This window comes from Schistocerca cancellata, chromosome 1 (assembly GCF_023864275.1).
Source record: "Schistocerca cancellata isolate TAMUIC-IGC-003103 chromosome 1, iqSchCanc2.1, whole genome shotgun sequence".
NCBI classification, from domain to species: domain Eukaryota; kingdom Metazoa; phylum Arthropoda; class Insecta; order Orthoptera; family Acrididae; genus Schistocerca; species Schistocerca cancellata.
This window is the reverse complement of record NC_064626.1, coordinates 271,885,327-271,907,985: the sequence shown is the minus strand read 5'-3', so window position 1 is coordinate 271,907,985 and position 22,659 is coordinate 271,885,327. Positions and strand designations below refer to the sequence as shown.

General features: G+C 46.4%; 1 protein-coding gene across 1 annotated transcript in view; it reads right to left on the bottom strand.

Annotated features, from left to right (window-relative positions):
* LOC126169379 (potassium channel subfamily T member 2) overlaps positions 1-22,659 on the bottom strand; it is a 1,084,296-nt gene that overhangs the window by 625,068 nt on the left and 436,569 nt on the right. The window lies entirely within an intron of this gene.

Sequence of the window (22,659 nt, the reverse complement as noted above, 5' to 3'; positions counted from 1 at the left end):
TCTTATAGCAGACGGAAAGGCGATTGTCATTCAACGTTTCTTTATCAGACTTGGCCGCTCATTGGAAACGTCTCAGCCAGAGCAGCTACGATTTCATTCTTTGTATTTCATAATAAACTTTAGTTTGATAAACGTTTCTGGAGAGTTACTTTTGTTTCCTCCCAGCCATTCTACCTTCCAACCAGAGATTGTAGCTTCTTAGCTAGGTCGAAAGTCACCCTCTCCTTACGGCCAACCGTATCAACGGTGGGTACGAATCGTGTTGCTCAATCTCAATCAAAACCCACGCTTGGAACGAGACAGAATGACGACACTTTCCTGTGACAACAGGGCCGTCAAAGCACACACACTACATTTTGGAAAAAGTAAAGCATCAAGATCAAATAGGCGATCGCGATGAAATCTGTTCCACTAATTACGGACATGAAACTTCACAAATGATTAGCATTACAGACTGGTGCATGGCTGTGAAAATTCAGTACGCAGTAGCGCCAGCACGTTCTCCGATTAGGGGTGCTATATGTCGTGGCATAGAATCAAAGACCGCCCAAATCTGCTGCTGTGGAATACTTAGCCATGCGGTTTGTAGGCGCTTCCATAAAGCATCAACTGTTGCTGCATGAGAACCTGAACGAAAATGTTGCCGACTCACCATATCCCAGGTATTTTCTTTGAACGACATGTCAGGGGAACAGGCAGCTCAGGGAAGCAGTGGTATTCCTCGCCACATGCAACCGCGCGTTGTCCTGCTGAAATATAGCATGTCTAACGGCCTGCAGGGGGGCAGTCCCTCGGGCTGTAAGACCTCCCGGATGTAGCGGTAGCTGTTCAGAGTTCCTTCAAGACGTAGGGGGTAAGATCATACTTTACAGGCATTTGTCCGCTGTGGCACTCAACAATACAGTCTGCCCGACTGCGTTCATAACGGCGGCGTCAAGCGCGTAGGCGGCCATCACTGTACGACGATTTGAAGCGAGACTCGTCCGAAAACACTACATTTTACCACTCAGTAAGGACGTTCACATTCCCATTGGTCTGTAGCATTGGACTGGGCAATGGAAGCCGACAAAATGTCATGCACGCCACCAGTCTAGCCCGGAGAAAACATGTTCACACCCGTTGAAGTCCACCAGCATCGCACAAACGTTGTGGACTAAGCTGACAAGATGACGGTCGTCTAGCGGTGTGGTCGCACTTTGTCGACCAGTGCTCTTTCAGAGCTATGTACGGCCTTCTTCTCTCCACTGTTCCACGTACCCCTCACTGCTGAAACAGCGTTCCTTGTACGAGACGATATGTCATGCAACGACGGACCCACCTCTCGGATACCAAGCAACGCACGTTATTTTATCCTGTGATGCCGGCGAGGCATACTGGCACTTGGTTACACGTTTACACTTCGTACGACGGCTCCGCACTGACTGACGCTGCGTGACGCTGGCCTGTTCGATCATACATAAGAAGGCGCTGTTGTGCCTACGTCCACCCCACCTCTCTGCCATTTAAATCAATCATTACGGTTCCGCTGTTCTACAAGTCCTCTTTCATGGCTTACTGCAGACCATTTCTGAGTTTTTTTTACGTTATTTAAACAGTGGTGTAGTAGATTTAATCCGCTCCGATAAATCGTTTCTGCATACAGAGAGCATCATAGAACCTGTTACGTTTCCCTGGATGTGTCTGACCTTGTATATAGTGTATTAAGCCGGGGACCTAGAAACAACAGAGAGGCTTCTTCTCGCCGTAGCCCTCAGTGGTTCACAACAACCCCACAACAGGCCACAGCAATCCACCCACCCCACCGCCGTCCCACACCGAACCCAGGGTTACTGTGGGGTTCGGCCCCCAGTGGAGTCCCCCCCCCCCCCCCCCCCCTCCCGGGGACGTCTCATACCAGACGAGCAGACGAATGTAACCCCTATGCTTGCGTGGCAGAGTAATTATGGTGTGCGCGTATGTGGAGACAGTGTTTGCGCAGCAATCGCCGACATAGTGTAACTGAGGCGGAATACGGAGAACCAGCCCTCATTCGCCGAGGCAGATGGAAAACCGCCATAAAAACCATCCACAGGCTGGCAAGCACACCGTACCTCGATGCTAATGCGCCGGGTGGATTTGTGCCGGGAACCGGCAAACCTTCCTGCTTGGGAAGCAGAGCGTTAGACCGCGCGGCTAGCCAGGCCGTCCCATCTGACCTTACTTTCGTTTCTGTGGAAAATTCGCAGTCTATTATAGTATACCGGGTCCTGTAGTCAAGATTCATCGGGGAACTCTCATACGTGAAGCTACTGTGTGTCTTCATATCTTGCTTATTATTCGACAAGTAATACAGGGTTATTACAAATGATTGAAGCGATTTCACAGCTCTACAATAACTTTATTATTTGAGATATTTTCACAATGCTTTGCACACACATACAAAAACTCAAAAAGTTTTGTTAGGCATTCACAAATGTTCGATATGTGCCCCTTTAGTGATTCGGCAGACATCAAGCCGATAATCAAGTTCCTCCCACACTCGGCGCAGCATGTCTCCATCAATGAGTTCGAAAGCATCGTTGATGCGAGCTCGCAGTTCTGGCACGTTTATTGGTAGAGGAGGTTTAAACACTGAATCTTTCACATAACCCCACAGAAAGAAATCGCATGGGGTTAAGTCGGTAGAGCGTGGAGGCCATGACATGAATTGCTGATCATGATCTCCACCACGACCGATCCATCGATTTTCCAATCTCCTGTTTAAGAAATGCCAAACATCATGATGGAAGTGCGGTGGAGCACCATTCTGTTGAAGTCGGCGCTGTCGGTCTCCAGTTGTGGCATGAGCCAATTTTCCAGCATGTCCAGTTACACGCATGAAACTTGCCCGCACGCGTTCAACTGTTTCCTCGCTCACTGCAGGCCGATCCGTTGATTTCACCTTACAGAGGCATCCAGAAGCTTTAAACTGCGCATACCATCGCCGAATGGAGTTAGCAGTTTGTGGATCTTTGTTGAACTTCGTCCTGAAGTGTCTTTTTTTTTTTTTTTGGTTTGTGGTTTTAGGGCGCAAAACTTCTATGGTCATTAGCGCCCAGCCCGTGACTTAAGACAGTAAAAAACCGAAATTTAAAACCAGCAGCAATGGGAACAAAGTCAGAAAATTGGAGAAACTAAAAATAGAAGAAAGCTTAAAAATCTGCTACAGAAAGGGGGTGGTTGTCCCCAAAAAAAGCTTCAAATGACTGACGTCATTTCACTGTCACTAATAAACTGGAGAACGCGGTCGGCTGAGCGCGTGTCATCTGCTAAAATCGACGATAAATCAGGCGATAGCTGTAGACGGGAGCGTAACGGATTAAAATAGGGGCATTCAATTAAAAGGTGTCTTACCGTCCACAGCTGAGAGCAGTGGGGACAGAGTGGGGGAGGATCGCCGCTTAGAAGATGTCGATGGCTAAAACGACAGTGCCCTATCCGGAGTCTAGCTAAAATTACCTCCTCCCGACGACGCGTTCGGGAGGAAGAGGTCCAAGCGCAAGGAAGGGCTTTCACTTCCCGCAATTTATTACGGGGAAGTGCCGACCAATGCGCATGCCATAAATGAGCAACTTGGCGACATAAACCGCTCCGTATAGCGGTGAAGGGAAGCGACTGAATAGCTGGCCGAGGAAGAGAGACTGCAGCCTTGGCCGCTATATCGGCCGCCTCATTCCCACAGATACCAGCGTGTCCCGGGAGCCAGAGGAACGCCACCGAGACGCCCCCCAGGTGGAGCAAGCGCAGACAGTCCTGAATCCGGTGGACCAGAGGGTGCACAGGGTAAAGAGCTTGGAGACTGAGGAGAGAGCTGAGAGAGTCGGAGCAGATAACGTACTGTATCCGCTGATGGCGGCGGATGTAGTGGACAGCCTGGAGAACAGCGTAAAGCTCCGCAGTGTAAACCGAACATTGGTCGGGAAGCCGAAAGCGATTTGGGGTGTCGCCAACAATATAGGCACACCCTACACCTAACGATGTTTTCGAGCCGTCGGTGTAAATAAATGTGGCGTCCGTCATTTGTGCACATAGAGCAGCAAATGCCCGACGATAAATAAGTGTAGGGGTACCATCCTTGGGAAATTGACAAAGGTCACGGAGCAGGCAGATCCGGGGACGGAGCCAAGGCGGTGCTGTACCCCAAGTTGTCAAGAAGGTTTTAGGAAAGCGGAAGGAAAGAGAATGGAGCAGTTGACGGAAGCGGACTCCCGGGGGTAGTAGGGAGGAGGAGCGGCCTGCATACCCTACATCAAAGGAGGCGTCGAAAAAAAGGTCGTGGGCTGGATTAGCAGGCATGGAAGACAGATGGCTAGCATAACGACTCAGGAGGACTGCCCGCCGATTGGACAGCGGAGGTTCAGCAGTCTCAGCATAAAGGCTTTCCACAGGGCTAGTGTAAAAAGCTCCAGACACTAAACGTAATCCACGGTGGTGGATAGAATCGAGACGCCGAAGAATAGACGGCCGAGCAGAGGAGTAGACTATGCTTCCATAATCCAATTTCGAGCGCACTAAGGCGCGATAGAGGCGGAGAAGGACCACTCTGTCCGCTCCCCAGGAGGTACCATTCAGGACACGGAGGGTGTTAAGCGATCGCAGACAGCGAGCCGAAAGATAGGAAACGTGGGAGGACCAGCATAGTTTTCTGTCAAACATAAGACCCAAGAATTTAGCGACGTCTGAAAACGGAAGGTTGACAGGACCTAGATGTAAGGAGGGTGGAAGAAACTCCTTACGTCGCCAAAAATTGACACAAACGGTCTTACTGGGTGAGAAACGGAAGCCAGTTTCGATGCTCCACGAGTGGAGGCGATCGAGACATCCTTGAGGACGTCGTTCAAGAAGGGTGGTCCGTTGAGCGCTGTAGTAGATCGCAAAATCGTCCACAAAGAGGGAGCCCGAGACATCATGAGGGAGACAATCCATAATTGGATTTATGGCGATGGCAAACAGTACAACACTCAGCACGGAACCCTGGGGTACCCCGTTTTCTTGGGAGAATGTACGGGAGAGAGTAGTGTTCACCCGCACCCTAAATGTGCGCTCTGCCATAAATTCGCGAAGAAAAAGGGGCAACCGGCCTCGAAAGCCCCAAGAGAACAGTGTGCGGAGGATGCCTGTCCTCCAACAGGTATCGTATGCTCTCTCCAGATCAAAAAATATTGCTACCGTTTGGCGTTTCCGGAGAAAATTGTTCATGATGTAAGTGGAGAGAGCAACAAGATGGTCAACTGCAGAACGATGCTTTCGGAATCCGCATTGGGCAGGTGTTAAAAGACTGCGGGATTCCAGCCACCAAGCTAAACGGTAATTCACCATACGCTCCAAAACCTTACAGACACTACTCGTGAGAGAAATGGGACGATAGCTAGAGGGGAGATGTTTGTCCTTTCCAGGTTTCGGAACGGGAACGACAATAGCTTCCCGCCACCGTCTGGGAAAGGTACTGTCGGTCCAAATTCGATTATAAAGGCGAAGGAGGTAACGCAGGCTATGGGTTGATAAATGCAGCAACATCTGGACATGGATTCCATCCGGTCCTGGGGCGGAGGAGCGAGAAGAAGAGAGGGCATGTTGGAGTTCCCGCATGGAGAAAACAGTATTGTAGCTTTCGTGATTTGGAGAGGAGAAAGCAAGATGTCGCACTTCTGCTGCACGTTTCTTCGGGAGAAACGCTGGCGGGTAATTTGAAGAGCTTGAAATGTCAGCAAAGTGCTGACCCAATGAGTTACAAATTGCGACGGGGTCCACTAAGGTATCATGCGCGACAGTGAGCCCAGAGACCGGGGAGAAACTAGGCGCGCCTGAGAACCGTCGAAGCCGACTCCAAACTTCCGAGGAGGGAGTGAAGGTGTTAAATGAGCTAATAAAGAATTTCCAGCTTGCCTTCTTGCTATCGCGGATGACGCGACGGCATCGCGCACGGAGCTGCTTATAGCGGATACAGTTGGCCAAAGTAGGATGGTGACGGAAATTGCGTAGAGCACGTCGGCGCTCACGTAGTGCGTCACGGCATGCCTCGTTCCACCAAGGAACTGGGGGGCGCCGGGGCAATTCGGAGGTGCGTGGTATTGAACGTTCCGCAGCTGTAAGAATAACGTCGGTAATATGTGTGACCTCATCGTCGACGCTGGGAAAGCGACGGTCATCGAATGTCGCGAGAGACGAAAAAAGTGTCCAATCGGCTTGGGCAAATTTCCAGCGTCGCGAGCGCATATATGGCAGCGGAGACTGCAGTCTAAGGACACATGGAAAGTGGTCACTCGAGTGTGTATCATCAAGGGCGAACCATTCGAAGCGCCGAGCTAGCGGAACAGTACCGACCGCAAGGTCCAAATGAGATAAATTTGTCGTGGAGGCAGACAAAAATGTGGGGACCCCAGTGTTGAGGCAAACTAGATCCGCTTGGTGGAAGACGTCTAGCAATAGAGAGCCACGTGGACAAGGATGAGGAGATCCCCAAAGCGGGTGGTGGGCATTGAAGTCCCCAACCAGCAAATAGGGGGGTGGAAGCTGACCAAGAAGATGAAGGAGATCAGCTCGTGCCATTGGTGTGGATGATGGAATGTATACAGTACAAAGAGAGAACGTGTATCCAGAAAGGGAAAGACGGACGGCGACAGCTTGGAAGGAAGTGTTTAAGGGGATTGGGTGATAATGGAGAGTATCATGGAGAAGAATCATGAGTCCTCCATGGGCTGGAGTGCCTTCAACAGAGGGGAGGTCATATCGGACGGACTGAAAGTGAGGGAGAACAAAGCGGTCATGGGGACGCAGCTTTGTTTCCTGAAGACAGAAGATGACCGGCGAGTAGGAGCGTAAGAGGACCGACAATTCATCCCGATTGGCTCGAATGCCGCGGATATTCCAGTGGATAATGGACATGGGGTGAAAAGAAAATGGAGGAATGTGACCAAAGTTGCTGTCAACTCAAAGACTGCTCGGAGCTAGCAACCGACAGCATGGAATGGCATTCAGCCGAAGGCAGAAGATCCTGATCCATAGGTTGGTCAGGAGCAGTCCCTGCCACCAGCGATCGGCCGGTTGAACGGCCACCAGCAGTGCGCCTCGGCGACACAGAAGATGGCCGAGGGCGATTTCCGCCAGGTGGTGCTGTAGAGGGGGAACGCCTTGGCGGAGAAGGAGAGGAACTGGGTTTCTTTGTAGCCTTCTTGGAAGAATGTGGTTTAGATGAAGAAGGAACCGATGGTTGTGAAGTTGCGGTACGTAAAAACTCTTCACGAGTATGCTCTTTTTTCGAAGACTTGGCGTCCGACTTTTGGGCTCGAGATGTAGCAGAACCCGACGAAGGGTGAGCCATAGAGTGGGCAGGCGAAAGTGGTGAGGTTGAACGAGCGATCTTTGCGCTGGCCGATCTGACGACCGTGGTACTAAAGGTGAGGTCGCAAGTCTGCGTGGCCGCCTCCTTTGTTGGCCGAGGAGAAGCAAGGACAGTGCTGTATTTTCCTGTCTGAGGCACGGTGGGCTTGCGACTGGCGAATAATTTTCGAGCAGCAAAGGTCGACACCTTTTCCTTCACCCTTATTTCCTGGATGAGCTTCTCGTCCTTAGAAACGGGGCAATCTCGAGAGGAAGCAGCGTGGTCACCCATACAGTTGATGCAGCGAGGGGATGGAGGTGGACAAGCACCCTCATGGGCATCCTTGCCACACGTAACACATTTGGCTGGATTGGAACAGGACTGGCTGGTGTGATTGAACCGCTGACATCGATAGCAACGCGTAGGGTTTGGGACGTAAGGGCGAACGGAAATTATCTCATAGCCTGCTTTGATTTTCGATGGGAGTTGAACTGTGTCAAATGTCAAGAAGACAGTGCGGGTTGGAATGATGTTCGTGTCAACCCGTTTCATTACTCTATGAACTGCCGTTACGCCCTGGTCAGACAGATAGTGCTGAATTTCTTCGTCAGACAATCCATCGAGGGAGCGTGTATAAACGACTCCACGCGAGGAATTTAAGGTACGGTGCGGTTCCACCCGGACAGGGAAGGTGTGGAGCAGAGAAGTACGCAGCAATTTTTGTGCCTGGAGGGCACTGTGTGTTTCTAACAACAGGGTGCCATTCCGTAATCTGGAACAAGACTTTACAGGACCTGCTATTGCGTCGACACCTTTCTGAATAATGAAAGGGTTGACCGTGGAGAAGTCGTGACCTTCATCAGACCGAGAAACAACAAGGAACTGTGGCAACGATGGAAGAATCGTCTGTGGCTGAGACTCAGTATACTTACGTTTGTGAGCAGACTTAGTGGAAGGTGAGGAAACCATTGCGGAAGAATCCCCCATGATTACCGGCGTCTCCGATGGCGCGCTCCTCCCTTGTGGGGGCCCTCTCTGAGGGCACTCCCGCCTTAGGTGATTGTTCACACCTCAGGTCACACCTCCCGACAAACGGACGGAGGGACCAATCGGCATTTTCGGAAGGTATCAGCTCGGGTAATCACCCCTCCCTGGGCCTGGCCGTTACCAGGGGGTACGTACGTGTCCTACCTGTCTACCCGGGGCGGGGAATTACGCGTTACCCCGTCACCGGCTACGCACGAAGGGCGTGGGTCGGCCTTCAGACACGCACAGGGAGGAAGAAAGAGAAAGGGAAAGGAAGGAAGAGAGGTCTCAAACGCCGCAGCGGAGAAAAGGGAAAGAGAAGAGGTAAGGAAAAGAGAAGGACAAAGGAAGGAAGAAGACAGAGAAGGACAAAGGAAGGAAGAAGACATAAAAGCAAGGAAGGCAAAGAATGCAGTACATTTACGAGCGTCCGTCTCCGGACGTAGGCACAAACCATACTCCCAGATGGGGAGAAAGGGAGGGAAAGAGCCAGAGGTGAGGGGAGGAGGGGCGAAGATAGGGATGGGGAAGGATGCGGAATGGGAAGGTATGCAGCCCTGAAAGGAAGGTAGGCCACATTAGCTCGGGGTCCCGTGCTCGCTACGCACGTATCCACAAAAGAGTTGTGGACCCCCTGGGGGGGTCCTGAAGTGTCGTTGCACTGTTATGACTGACTGATGTGAGTGCATTTCAAGCATGACATACGCTTTCTCGGCTCCTGTCGCTATTTTGTCTCACTGCGCTCTCGAGTTCTCTGGCGGCAGAAACCCGAAGTGCGCCTTCAGGCGAACAAAACTTTATGAGTTTTTCTACGTATCTGTAGTGTGTCGTGCCCATATGTCAATGAATGGAGCTACAGTTTATTTATGAAATCGCTTCAATCATTTGTAATAGCCCTGTACAATGTCGATAGTCTTTCTACCTGTTCACTAGCATATACGTTAGCAGCCATGCGTTCCTTTCGTATATCGGTAAACATCGTTCACATCAGTCACAAGTTACATTAGCTGCCTCTCTGTGCACCAGTTAGATCAGTACGGCTCCAACAGAATACACTGATCCTTCAGCCGTTTCATAGCATTCCAAATGTGTTAACAAGAGACATGAAGGGACAATTTACCAATGGGCTGGTAGAGCTTTGGAGGAGCGGTTATCAGGCAACACTGGTAAAATGAGGATAGGTCCGATAAACTCTATGCACTGGCGGTTGTACTTTGTCTTTGCTTAGGAATATAGCAGCGCTGCCTAAAAGTACAGTTTTTTGTCAGTTTTTTTGTTGGTAATTGTGATGTATCTGCAGCGTATCTTATTGTGCACTTACTGGTAAAACGACGAAGACGATTACTTTGACGGTAATGCGTTTGAGTTTCGTGAGTATTGTGCGCCACTGCAGGCGACATGTGGGAATATGCGGCAACTGCTCTCAAAGGTGAATCACGAAGAGCGCTCTATTGACGTTGCTGGGAGAAACGTCAGCGCAGGTGCACGCCTTACAAGTTTCATACGGCCGTGGGGCGCTGAACCTAATGAAGACGGAAGAGTGCGCTCTATATTTAAAACCACTCCCAGCAGAAATGCTGCTCGCAGAGTCTACGGGCTGCGCTGTAACGACGTCTGGTTTGCAAGCCACCACTTTTCTCGTGTATGCGGTAGCTTTAGCAGAACGCATTTCTTTCGAGTTATAGTCGTGTTCACGGAAAATGGGAGAAAACTACAGCGACGGTAAAGATGTTGCTAACGTAATTTTGTGATCCTTGGATGTGTAATCGGAAGAATTACATTGCCTCTTGATCATGTAAGGAAGATAATATGGCGAGCGCGATATCCCAAGCCACGAAAACATTTCTGTTTTATCATAAACGGTAAAGACTTGGAAACAATGCTTTACGCAAGTTTTAAGATACACGTACCTGAGTATTGTTCAACGTATTACACATACATAACTTTTTTGCCCAACATGATGTCCCAACATTTACGAATATCTAAAAGTAGTAACGATGTACTCTTCTTAGTGGCGATAACAGCAGTTTTTAGTGGCGTACAACAGCAGTTTAAGACATTAGTCAGGAAGGATCAATAAGGAAAGTAGTGGGATACAGAAGTACTAAGGAATGACGAGGTTCGCTTTAAGTTCTCTAAGGCTATAGATACAGAAATAAGGAATAGCTCAGTAGGCAGTACAGTTGAAGAGGAATGGACATCTCTAAAAAAAGCCATCACAGAAATTGGGAAGGAAAACATAGGTACAAAGAAGGTAACTGGGAAGAAACCATGGGTAACAGAAGAAATACTTCAGTTGATTGATGAAAGGAGGAAGAACAAAAATGTTCCAGGAAACTCAGGTATACAGAAATACAAGTCGCTGAGGAATGAAATAAATAGGAACTGCAGGGAAGATAAGACGAAATGGCTGCAGGAATAATGTGAAGACATCGAAAAAGAAATCGTTGTCGGATGGACAGACTCAGCATACAGGAAAGTCAGAACAACCTTCGGTGACCTTAAAAGCAAGGATGGCAACATTAAGAGTGCAATGGGAATTTCACTGTTAAATGCAAAGGAGAGAGTGGATAGGTCGAAACAATACACTGAGAGCCTCTATGAGGGGTAACATTTGTCTGATGTGATAGAAGAAGAAACAGGAGTCGATTTAGAAGAGATAGGGGATCCAGTTTTAGAAACAGAATTTAAAAGACCTTTGGAGGTAGAAATTTGCAGTAAGATCTTATAGGAGCAAACCGCTTAGGTCATCGCTCCCTAAACTTACACCCTACTTAATCTAACTTAAACTAACATAGGCTAGGGACAACACACACACCCATGCCGGAAGGTGGACTCGAACTTCCGACGGGGGGAGCCGCGGAGACCGTGACAAGACGCCATAAACCGCGCGCCAACCCCGCGCGGCGGCTTCGGAGGATATAAGGTCAAATAATGCAGAAGGGATGTATAGCAATCCATCAGAATTTCTAAAATCATTGGAGGAAGTGGCAACAAAATGACTATTCGATTTGGTGTTTAGAATGTATGAAACTGGCGACATACCATCTGACTTTCGGAATAGGCATCATCCACACAATTCCGAAGACGGCAAGAGCTGACAAGTGCGAGAATTATCGCACAATCAGCTTAACAGCTCATGCATCCAAGTCACTCACAGGTATAATATACAGAAGAACGGAAAAGAAAATTGAGGATGTGTTAGATGACGATCAGTTTCGTTTTAGGAAAGGTAAAGGCACGAGACAGGCAATTCTGACGTTGCAGTTAATAATGGAAGCAAGACTAAAGAAAAATCAAGACACATTCATAGGATTTGTCGACGTGGAAAAAGTGTTCGACAATGTAAAATGTTGCAAGATGTTCGAAATTCTGAAAAAAAGTAGAGGTAAGCTATAGGGAGAGACGGGTCATATACAATATGTATAGCAGCCAAGAGGGAATAATAAGAGTGGACGACCAAGAACGAAGTCCTCGTATTAAAACGGGTGTAAGACAAGGATGTAGCCTTCCGCCCCTACTGTTCAAACTGAACATCGAGGAAGCAGCGGTGTAAATAAAAGAAAGTTTCAGGAGTGGAATTAAAATTCAAGGTGAAAGGATATCAATGATAGTATTCCTTGATGACATTGCTATCCTGAGTGAAAGTGAAGAAGAATTACATGATCTGCTGAACGGAATGAACAGTCTAATGAGTACACAGTATGGACTGAGAGTAAATCGAAGAAAGACGAAGGTAACGAGAAGAAGTAGAAATGAGAACAGTGAGAAACTTAACATCAGGACTGATGGTCACGAGGTAGATGAAGTTAAGGAATTTTGCTACCTAAGCAGTAAAATAACCAATGACGGACGGTGCAAGGAGGACATATAAAGCAGACTAGCTATGGCAAAAAAGGCATTACTGGCCAAAATAAGTCTACTAGTATCAAACATCGGTCTTAATTTGAGGAAGAAATTTCTGCGAATGTAAGGAGTACAGCATCGTATGGTAGTGAAATATGGACTGTGGGAAAACCGGAACAGAAAGAATCGAAGCATCTGAGATGTGGTACTACATACGAATGTTGAAAATTAGATGGAGTGATAAGGTAAGGAATGAGGAGTTTTTACGCAGAATCGGTGAGGAAAGGAATATGTGGAAAACACTGATAAGGCGAAGGGACAGGGTGATAGAACATCTGTTAAGACATGAGGGAATGACTTCCATGATACTAGAGGGAGCTGTAGAGGGCAAAAACTGTAGAGAAAGACAGAGATTGGACTGTATCCAGCAAATAATTGAGGACATAGATTGCAAGTGCTACTCTGAGATGAAGAGGGTACACAGGAGAGGAATTCGTATAAGGCCGCATCAAACCAGTCACAAGACTGATGACCAAAAGAAAAAAAAAAAAAAAAAACAGCAGTTGCAGATTTGTTGGCCTGATCAGACTTGGTGTTAAGATCATTGAATCTTTTTTCGTAGGTCAGTACGTGCTGTACGCTGTACAGGAAAACGGGAAAACGAATTCCTCGGCCACGTTTGTGTCGTTTTATAGCGAATCCAAAAGATATTTTGCGATAATATGTTATTGTAAATGACACGTGTATCCAATATTTCGCGCCAGGAACGTGCAAGCAGGATGGACTGTACGAATAATTGCAAAATGGGTTTCGTTTAATGAAGAGCTTTTCCTAGCTGCAAGGAGGGTACTTTTTAATGATTATTTGCAATGTGTAAAACAATACCTTGTCTAGTACTATGAAAGTGTTCGGGATCGGATGGTTAAAAAAATTGTAGAGATGTGAGGAAAGCTCCGCTTCTTAGGGTACTGTACAGTTCGCGCATCACATTGGGTTGAGCGTCGGTTACGTTGTCAAAGCGTTGACCCTTCGTTTGGATTTATGCACTTTGTCGTTTTGTTGTAGGTTCGTACTGATAACATCAAGTCTCGTTACTCGTGATGGTTTCTAACAGAACAGAAGTGTCCGCGTCTTCATTTGAATCGAGTCGCAGCAGGCGTCCCCGCGTCATTGTTTTTTTTTTTTTTTTTCAGGGCAAACTTTGCACAAACTATTCTCGTCTTCAAAACATTCCGGAGAACACTTGAACACGCGATTTATAGATGCTGCGATCTGTGGCACTACAACCGTGGGACACTACGGTCGTATGTGCGCTGCTTCACGCTGCCTGCTAATAACTGACTGGTCGAACAGGCAGACGTTGTTTAAAGTTGCTAGGTCAATATGCCACCGTAGTTACTGCAATGAGGTCGCTTGCACGTCGCTAATAAAAACAGTATTGGATCCTTTTGGACGGACGGTGTATGCCTAACTGTATTAATGTTATCGCCTTGGAACTAAAAACAAAAATATCTAAGAAAATGTTTACGGAGAGGATTCTTATGATAACATTCTATATTAATAAGCCTCTTAGTAGTAACAGATGTTTTGGAGATTGTAGTGTAAGAGGGAGCACGTAAACCTAATAAATTCAACCGTGAAACACTTTTGTTGAATTGACTTAGCGAGCTTAGCAGAGGGAGAGTGTTCGTGAGATGCTTATCTGCCTAGGATCACGCAACGGCTAATGAGACGGAAGTATTACAGTGAAAACAACGTGCTGTGCATGTAAGACAGGGTGTAGATTCATTAATATCTCTTTATAGAGAGTAGGAGTTAAAAAGTTTCTATGCGACGTTAAAAAGACTAAGGGGCGCGACGCAACCAGCGATACAGGGAAGAGTGATTGTAGAACCGAGGTAGCATGGCGTGACATCGGTAGAAAGAACTTGAGGAAGGAACGTTTGTACACTACTGGCCATTAAATTTGCTACACCACGAAGATGACGTGCTACAACGCGAAATTTAACCGACAGGAAGAAGATGCTGTTATATGCAAATGCTTAGCATTTCAGAGCATTCACACAAGGTTGGCGCCGGTGGCGACACCTACAACGTGCTGACATAAGGAAAGTTTCCTACCGATTTCTCATACACAAACAGCAGTTGAGCGGCGTTACCTGGTGAAACGTTGTTGTGATGCCTCGTGTAAGGAAGAAAAATGCGTACCATCACATTTCCGACTTTGGTGAAGGTCGGACTGTAGCCTATGGCGATTGCGGTTTATCGTATCGCGACATTGCTGCTCGCTTTGGCCGAGATCCAATGACTGTTAGCAGAATATGGAATCGGTGGATTCAGGAGGGTAATACGGAACGCCGTGCTGGATCCCAACGGCCTCGTATCACTAGCAGTCGATATGACAGGCATCTTATCCGCATGGCTGTAACGGATCGTGCAGCCACGTCTCGATCCCTGAGTCAACATATGGGGACGTTTGTAAGACAACAACCATCTGCACGAACAGTTTGATGACGTTTGCAGCAGCATGGACTATCAGCTCGGAGGCCATGGCTGCGGTTACCTTGACGTGCATCACAGACAGGAGCGGCTGCGATGGTGTATTGAACGACGAACCTGGGTGCACGAATGGCAAAACGTCATTTTTTCGGATGAAGCCAGGTTCTGTTTACAGCATCATGATGGTCGCATCCATGTTTGGTGACATCGCGGTGAACGCACATTGGAAGCGTGTATTCGTCATCGCCATACTGGCGTATCACCCGGCGTGAGGTTATGAGGTGCCAGTGGTTACACGTATCGGTCACTTCTTGTTCGCATTGACGGCACTTTGAACAGTTGCCGTTACATTTCAGATGTGTTACGACCCGTGGCTCTACCCTTCATTCGATCCCAGCGAAACCCTACATTTCAGCAGGATAATGCACGACCGCATGTTGCCGGTCATGTACGGGCCTCTGTGGATACAGAAAATGGTCGACTGCTGCCCTGGCCAGCACATTCTCCAGATCTCTCACCAATTGAAAAGTCTGGTCAATGGTGGCCGAGCAACTGGCTCCTCACAATACGCCAGTCACTATTCTTGATGAACTGTAGTATCGTGTTGAAGCTTCATGGGCAGCTGTACCTGTACACGTCATCCAAGCTCTGTTTGACTCAATGCCCAGGCGTATCAAGGCCGTTATTACGGCCAGATGTGGTTGTCGTGGGTACTGATTTCTCAGGATCTATGCACCCAAATTGCTTGAAAATGTAATCACATGTCAGTTCTAGTATAATATACTTGTCCAATGAATATCCGTTTATCATCTGCATTTCTTCTTGGTGTAGCAATTGTAATGGCCAGTAGTGTATTTAGAGTCCCATCGAAGACAAGATCATTACGGATGGAGAAGAATCGCAAATTAAAAAACGATTAATAAGGTAATCAGACATGTTCACCTCAAGGAAACCGTCTCGGTATTTGCCTTACGTGATCTAGGGAGACTCCGAGAAATGTTTGCCGAATAGAATTCGGAATCATGATCCTCACGAATGTTTTGTGCAGTGACTAAAACACTGTGAGTCGTCACTAAACATCCCAGCAGCAGACGTAAGGCATCTATCTTAACTGCGGACCTAGTGCAATGCTTTCAACCCAAACGTTCAATACATTTTGGCAAAAGACTTATGTAAAGTTCATTGCGTTGACAGCGCACGAATTGTGTTCACCAAATGCCACCCATAGTGTATGATGATCGTTATTAGGGGCCGAAACCGGCTATGTTTGTGTCATAAAAATATTGTCAAAAATATACAAAACTTTGTATTTACTATCTCTGTATTTATAGTGTCTTATTCTACATGCATGGGCTTCTATCGTCGACACGGAGATATGCCGTATAATAGTAGTAAAATGGAAACAAATTCAAAGATAAACATGAACGTTAACAAGAATATTTTGTTGGCAGCGAAACCGACTTCACTTTTTAATGGATGTAACTAATAGTGCATTTGTTGCATGTGGAGTATTTATGGGTCTCATTGATTTACCGATTAGCTTAACGTCAAAGGGAACAAAGCAGGAACCACACCCTCAGGGGTCCACTGCCACGCTTGCTGGTAATTATTCAGGGCCTTTGAAGTTTAATATCCATTTAGCAGTCCTGACATTATAAAATGCGGTAATGAAAGACTCATTTTCATGCTTCGTTTGTAATTTGTGCTCTGCGGCTTTAATATTGTTTATGGCGCGTTTGTAATATCAGATTAAAAGGAAGAGCTATTTTTGGTTGTTTTCAGTGTCACTGTATGCGAAGTGCTTTAATATTCGCACTTTCTCATGATACTTTAGTTCTTGGTCGTCAGTTGTCGGAAGACTTTATCCTATCAATGTGTTTTCTCCAGTTCCTAGCTACTTCTGGGAACTGAAAGTTCTGCTGTGACATACCAGTCATTCGTAAATTTTCGAGTCGATGGTAAGCGTACAAATTATTTCTGCTAGGCCGATCAGTGGAGCAGTTTCTCGTCGAAGGTGAGCACCACCGCACTCGTTAAAATGGGACCTCACAATCCGCAGTTAAGGCAGAAAGTAACAAGAATATGTTACGTCACTCTTAAATGACGGACTGCGGGGTGGAGCTTGCTACTTCCACCCCTCTACTGCAGCTGAAGAAAAGGTGCGCCGTAATAGTCTCATCTACGGAAGACATTGTTACCTCTTGAGACAAGGTGAATAAATCGTTTAGGGACAGAAACAGTACTTATCTGAAACTGTTATTTTTCAACTACGAGCACAACTTTCAATGTTCTTGCACTCCTATCGAAATTTTTGATCCGCAAACGCGACAGAAATACTTCCCAAAGGAACGCACAGTTTAGATTCGACTCAAAATGACACAAAAAATACCGAGAGAGTCAGCTGATGTGATAAACAACACACAATAATTCGAGCTCGAAAGTCTGATAGCTGGGATGTAGTGAGCTAGATTGTTAACTGGCCACCGAGTCGTCACAAGAAAGTTACAATTTACTATGCAAGTGATTACAATCTAAACTCAAAATTCAAAGAACTAAACCTTAAGAGGAAAATATTTAAATGCACAACACTCTACCTAACATTGTTATGTTCACCCTGCTATACAACTAATTTCAGTGTCACCAGTTTTCTCATATAAGATTATATAAAGCATTAATTTCTTTTGTAACCCTCCAAAATTAATTATTGGTGGGAACAAAGGAACGGATATTCTGGAGCGATAAGCGATGTGAGTACCAAAATAATTATTGAATTTATTCACTTGACCAGAGACAAATTAATTACATTGTTATTCCCTAAGTGGTAAGAAGAAAACAGTTAAAATATACACAGAAAATATGGAAATAGCTTTTTGACGTAAGGCACTCTCCCTGTCCAGATGTAGTGCTCAGAATTCTATGTGTATCCTATCAAATGTCTACCGGACTAATTAACGGCAAGTGGCAATCACGAAAGGTGCGATCTGGTAATCTAATGTCGCGATCTCTACAGCTCAAGCAAGATGGAGCAAGGCGTTACTTGAAAACACAAAGCCGGTCAAAGTACGCCGGTGCTGCGTACACTTACCAACAATAATTATAATTGTTCCCGGTGTTGTCGTCGACTGCCTGCATTACTCGATGGGTTGCTATGTAGATGATCCAACTGCAACTGCGACGATGCGCGATCGTATCCTACCCACCGGAAAAGTAAAACCACTGTGTCCATGCTCCGTAGCGGATAATACAGAGTAATACGACTGCTCGCTAAAGCACTCAGAACACGAATCGCCTTTTCTCAGATCGAGCATAGCGTCAATTTTATCTACTCTGCACCAGCGGCTGCACGATAATCTTCTTGCAACAAAATTTCCGCCAATCCCCTACCTTCCCTCCAACATTGTGTGCGCCGGAATCATCGTCCCACGTAAACCAATATCAGGCAATGGCTGGCGTCTGGGAGTTGTTTTGAGTTGAAACGTTCTCGAGGCTTCTCCATCGTTAACGGAACCAGCGGAGTGTTTCTGCAGAATTACGCGCCAAGAGCAAGGGTGTGAGGGCATTTTATGGAGCGCACCTCGGCGACACGGCCCACAGTGGCGCCAGACCCGTCTTTTGTATTAATACGGCGCCTTGGGAGCAAAAACCTGAGTCTGGACCACCTTTCCACGAAACGGAGAAATCGCAGCTTTGAGTTTTAAGGTGCGAGACGAGAGCGGCACCCCACTCCCATCCTATAGAAAGCCTGCCAACCGCCGGGGGGCGGCGTGTCCGCTGGCTTTCTCCCGGGCCGCACGGTGGAGGCCGCTATAAACCGCCCCGACTCGGCCTTTCCCTCATTTCACCGCGGAGGGTGCGTTGTGGCTCGCTCACAGAAACCGAAGCTAACTGAATATTTTTATCTGCTATAAAATTTTCTATTTGCATGAAATGCGACATTTAATCGCCGCTTACTTCGTTTCATTTCGCCGGAGTCAAGATAACTAAAAAAATTCAGAATGATTCTACAAAACCATTTGCAAAGTGCTTAGGGGTGTATATAAAAATGTAAGGTGAGAGAGTGATGTGGGCTTGCACTCATTGGGGAGGGGCCACATCGGTTGCTACCTTGCAAGATCACTCACGAGATGAAAACGTTTGCCAAACACATCTTCTAGAGTCAACTATCAACTCTTTATAGAGTACAGAACAGTGCCCAAAGACAGACTTGCACGCAAGAACACCACCAAGAAACACCAGAAACTTGAAAAGTACCGTACACCGAAAGGCGGTCAACAGGCTACAACGCTAGCTGATGAAAGAGTCAAACTGGATGACGCTTCGTATAGTCTTCCAGAGATGCAAAGAAAGGAGCTTGAGGCCGAATGTCCCACACGCAACAAGGATCATTACAGACCGAAAACAAATTTGGATTGCATGAGAATTTCCTTTGTCTTTCTCAGTTAAAATGTTTTATTAAAGGCATGTAGTATCTTTACCAGATTTTTAGTGTGAACGATCAGTGTTCGTTTTACCACGTCTGTGTATCGTGTAGCCTATCTGACTGATTCTTTCAGTCTGTCGTCTGTTGTGAAGCTTTAGTGTCGTCCGCCATCGCATCAGCTCGCTTACTGACGTCTGAGCGCAATGTTGCTCACCCCAGTCTGCAATCATTGCATAAGACAACAGCATCGCTTCTCTACCGAGTCAGCCGTGTGGCAATTGTATCAAGCAGAACTTTGCATAAACGTTTATGGTCAGTGGTGTGGACCAGGAAACTAGTATATATTGTTCTATAACAAGTGATACATCAATTACAATGTTAAGTTGTGAGCTGTTATTTTGTGTGTTATAGTATTGTCTCGGCCTCTCCCGGAGTAAAGCTAGGAACCCACCACTGTACCGACGAGTTTATCTCATCCGGTACCATAGAAGTCACAGTACAACTGTTCCAACGGTATCTCAATGTCAGCAGGGAGATTACGACGCACTATTGTTGAAATGTATAATCCAATTAACTTAAAAAAAAACAGCACATTGCTGGAAGACATTGTATCATTATCAAATTCTATAAAAAAGAAAAATATGAATTATTATTTCTCATTATTTCACACAATATTATACTCATAAAAGTATTGTGCCATTAGGTACAGTCAAAACATTTAATGTGGAAAATTGCTTACTGAAACACAAACATCGAAAAGCGTGAAGCCAATCATAACCTAACATTTTTCGTTTTTGGGGTTCCGTGCGTAAATCGCCAAAAAAGGTAACCATTTCAGGGTCATTTCGCTGACCATCCATCCGTCCATCTGTCTGTCAAAAGTTTCAAAACCCCTTTTCTCAGGAACTATTAGACGTATTTAGTTGAAATTCATGTCACGTATTAATGTGTACGATTCCTTGGCGATGTAAAAAAGCGTGAAACTTCTAAGTCAGTGCAGACAAAAGATACGGCCATGTATGTCACATATTTAATACCGGTAAACTCAGTTATCAAAGGCTACGGGCTAGTTCCCGTTGACGTAGAATCGTGAAATTTGGTAAGACTCAAATTTCACACTACAATCAAGGAAAAATCCGAAAATTGTTAATTTGTGATTATATCATACGAAAATTTTTTTTCGTTTGTTGTCAAATGGCCTGTGTGTCCATCCGTCTGTTAACATCCCTTTTTCTCGGCAACGGGCAGACGTATCAAGCTGAAACTTATGTCACATACTAAGGTCTATGGACTCTTGGTGGTGTAATAGCCAATGCAATCGAAAAATATGGCCATTTATGTAACATATTTTGATGCTCGCAAACTCACTCATTAAAACCTATAGAGAACTTTCTCATGACGCAAAATTATGGAATTTGCGAGAAAAAAGATTTCACAGTGCAAATAAAGCGAAAAAATCGGACAACTCAGATGGTTCAAATGGCTCTGAGCACTATGCGACTTAACTTCTGAGGTCATCAGTCGCCTAGAACTTAGAACTAATTAAACCTAACTAACCTAAGGACATCACACACATCCATCCCGAGGCAGGATTCGAACCTGCGACCGGAGCGGTCGCTCGGCTCCAGACTGTAGCGCCTAGAACCGCACGGCCACTCCGGCCGGCCAAATCGGACAACTATTGACATGTAATTATATCAGACAAAAAATTTTATTTTTGTCATTTGTCATACGACGTCACGTACTTGAAATTAAAGCGTTTTCGGAAGTCTTGGAATCTCCGGGATCGATATCTTGCCAGTATCAGTGTCGATAACAGGCAATAATCGTCGAAATCCTCAATTCTCTGAATGGATGAACTGCTACATGCAGTAAGGTGACAAAAGTCATGGTCTACGTCCTAATATTGTGTTGGACTTCCTTTTCGCCGGCGTAATGCAACGACTCGACGTGGCATGGACTCAAAATGTGGTCGGAAGTCTCCTGCAGAAATATTGGGCCATGCGGCTTCTATAGCCATCCAAATACGGACATTGTTGCCAGTGGAGGATTTTGTGCACTAACTGACTTCTAGATTATGTCTCATAAACGTTCGAGGAGATTTATGTCGGGAGAACTGGGTGGGAAAATTATTCGCTCGAACTTATCGGATTGTTCTTCGAAACAGCTGCGAACACTTGTGGCTCGGTGACATCGTGCACTATTATGAAGTCCATGTATGGCTGCAAATGGTCACCAACTAGCCGAACATAATCATTTCCAATCAAAGATCTGTTGAGTTGGACCAGAGGACCCAGTTCTTTCTATGTAAACAATGACCACACATTTAAACTTGTAGCATGTCACTGACAGAGTTGCGAGAGGCTAACGATGGCAGACCAATGTAATAAGGGAATCAGGCGCCCAATAGCATAGCGTTACCGTCAAGCACGCGGCTGTAACCATGCCACAACACCTAGGCACGTCAGTCCACAACAGCTCCCGAGCCGGCACAGTGCGACAGCATATTTGGTAGCTATGGGACGGCCATCGACTTGTGTCAACAACTTCAATGTAAGACGAGGACCCACAGTCCAATATATTTTTAATTCTGTTTTACTATATGGACTTCCCAACTATTTGTGATGGTATTTTGTCTTTTTAGTCCGTTTAAGTTCATTACATAGATTTTACAACCTGATGATGGGAGCACTGTCTCTTGGAACGCGTTGTTAAAATATATGTATAAGAATCGCGGTTGAATGCTAACAGTGATAACCAATGACCACACAATTATGGAGCCGCACCAGGTTGCACAGTGCCTTACTGACAACGTGGGTCCGTGGCTTCGTGGGGTGTGCGCCACACGCAAACCCTAGCATCACCTGCAATCGAGACTCATCCGATCAGGCCACGGTTTTACAGAGTGTCTAGAGTCAAACCGATATGGTCACGAGTGCAGGAGAAGCGCTGCAGGCGATTTAGTGCTGTTAGCAAAGGCACTCAAGTCGGTCGGTTGCTGACATAGCCCATTAACGCAAATTTGCTCCGCACTGTCTTAATACGTTCTTCGTACGTCCCACATTGATTGCTGCAGTTACTTCTCACAGTGTTATTTGTCTGCTAGCACTGATAACTCTGCGCAAACGCCGCTGCTCTCGGCCACCGTTTTGTCCGTGCTGAAAGGTAATGCCTGAAATTCGGTACTACCGGCACATTCTTGACACTGTGGATCTCGGAATATTGAACTCACTATGGATTGTCGCATGCCTCTACCTCCAACTACCATTTCACGTTTAAAGTCTATTAATTCCCATCACGCGGCCATAATCCTGCAGGAAACCTTTTCCCATCGGTGCATGAATGTAGTATTTCCACTTATAAGCCGATTCGGTGAATCGCCAGCGGTAACGAAAGGCGAGGGGCAGTGTCCGCCACAAATCGCTGTGCCGCTCCCAAGTGCGGGAACTTAAAACGCAGGTCACCGCCTGAGAGCAGAGGCGCTAACAAGTAGAAATGACTAACCGTTTTCAAAAATGTTTTCAGAGAA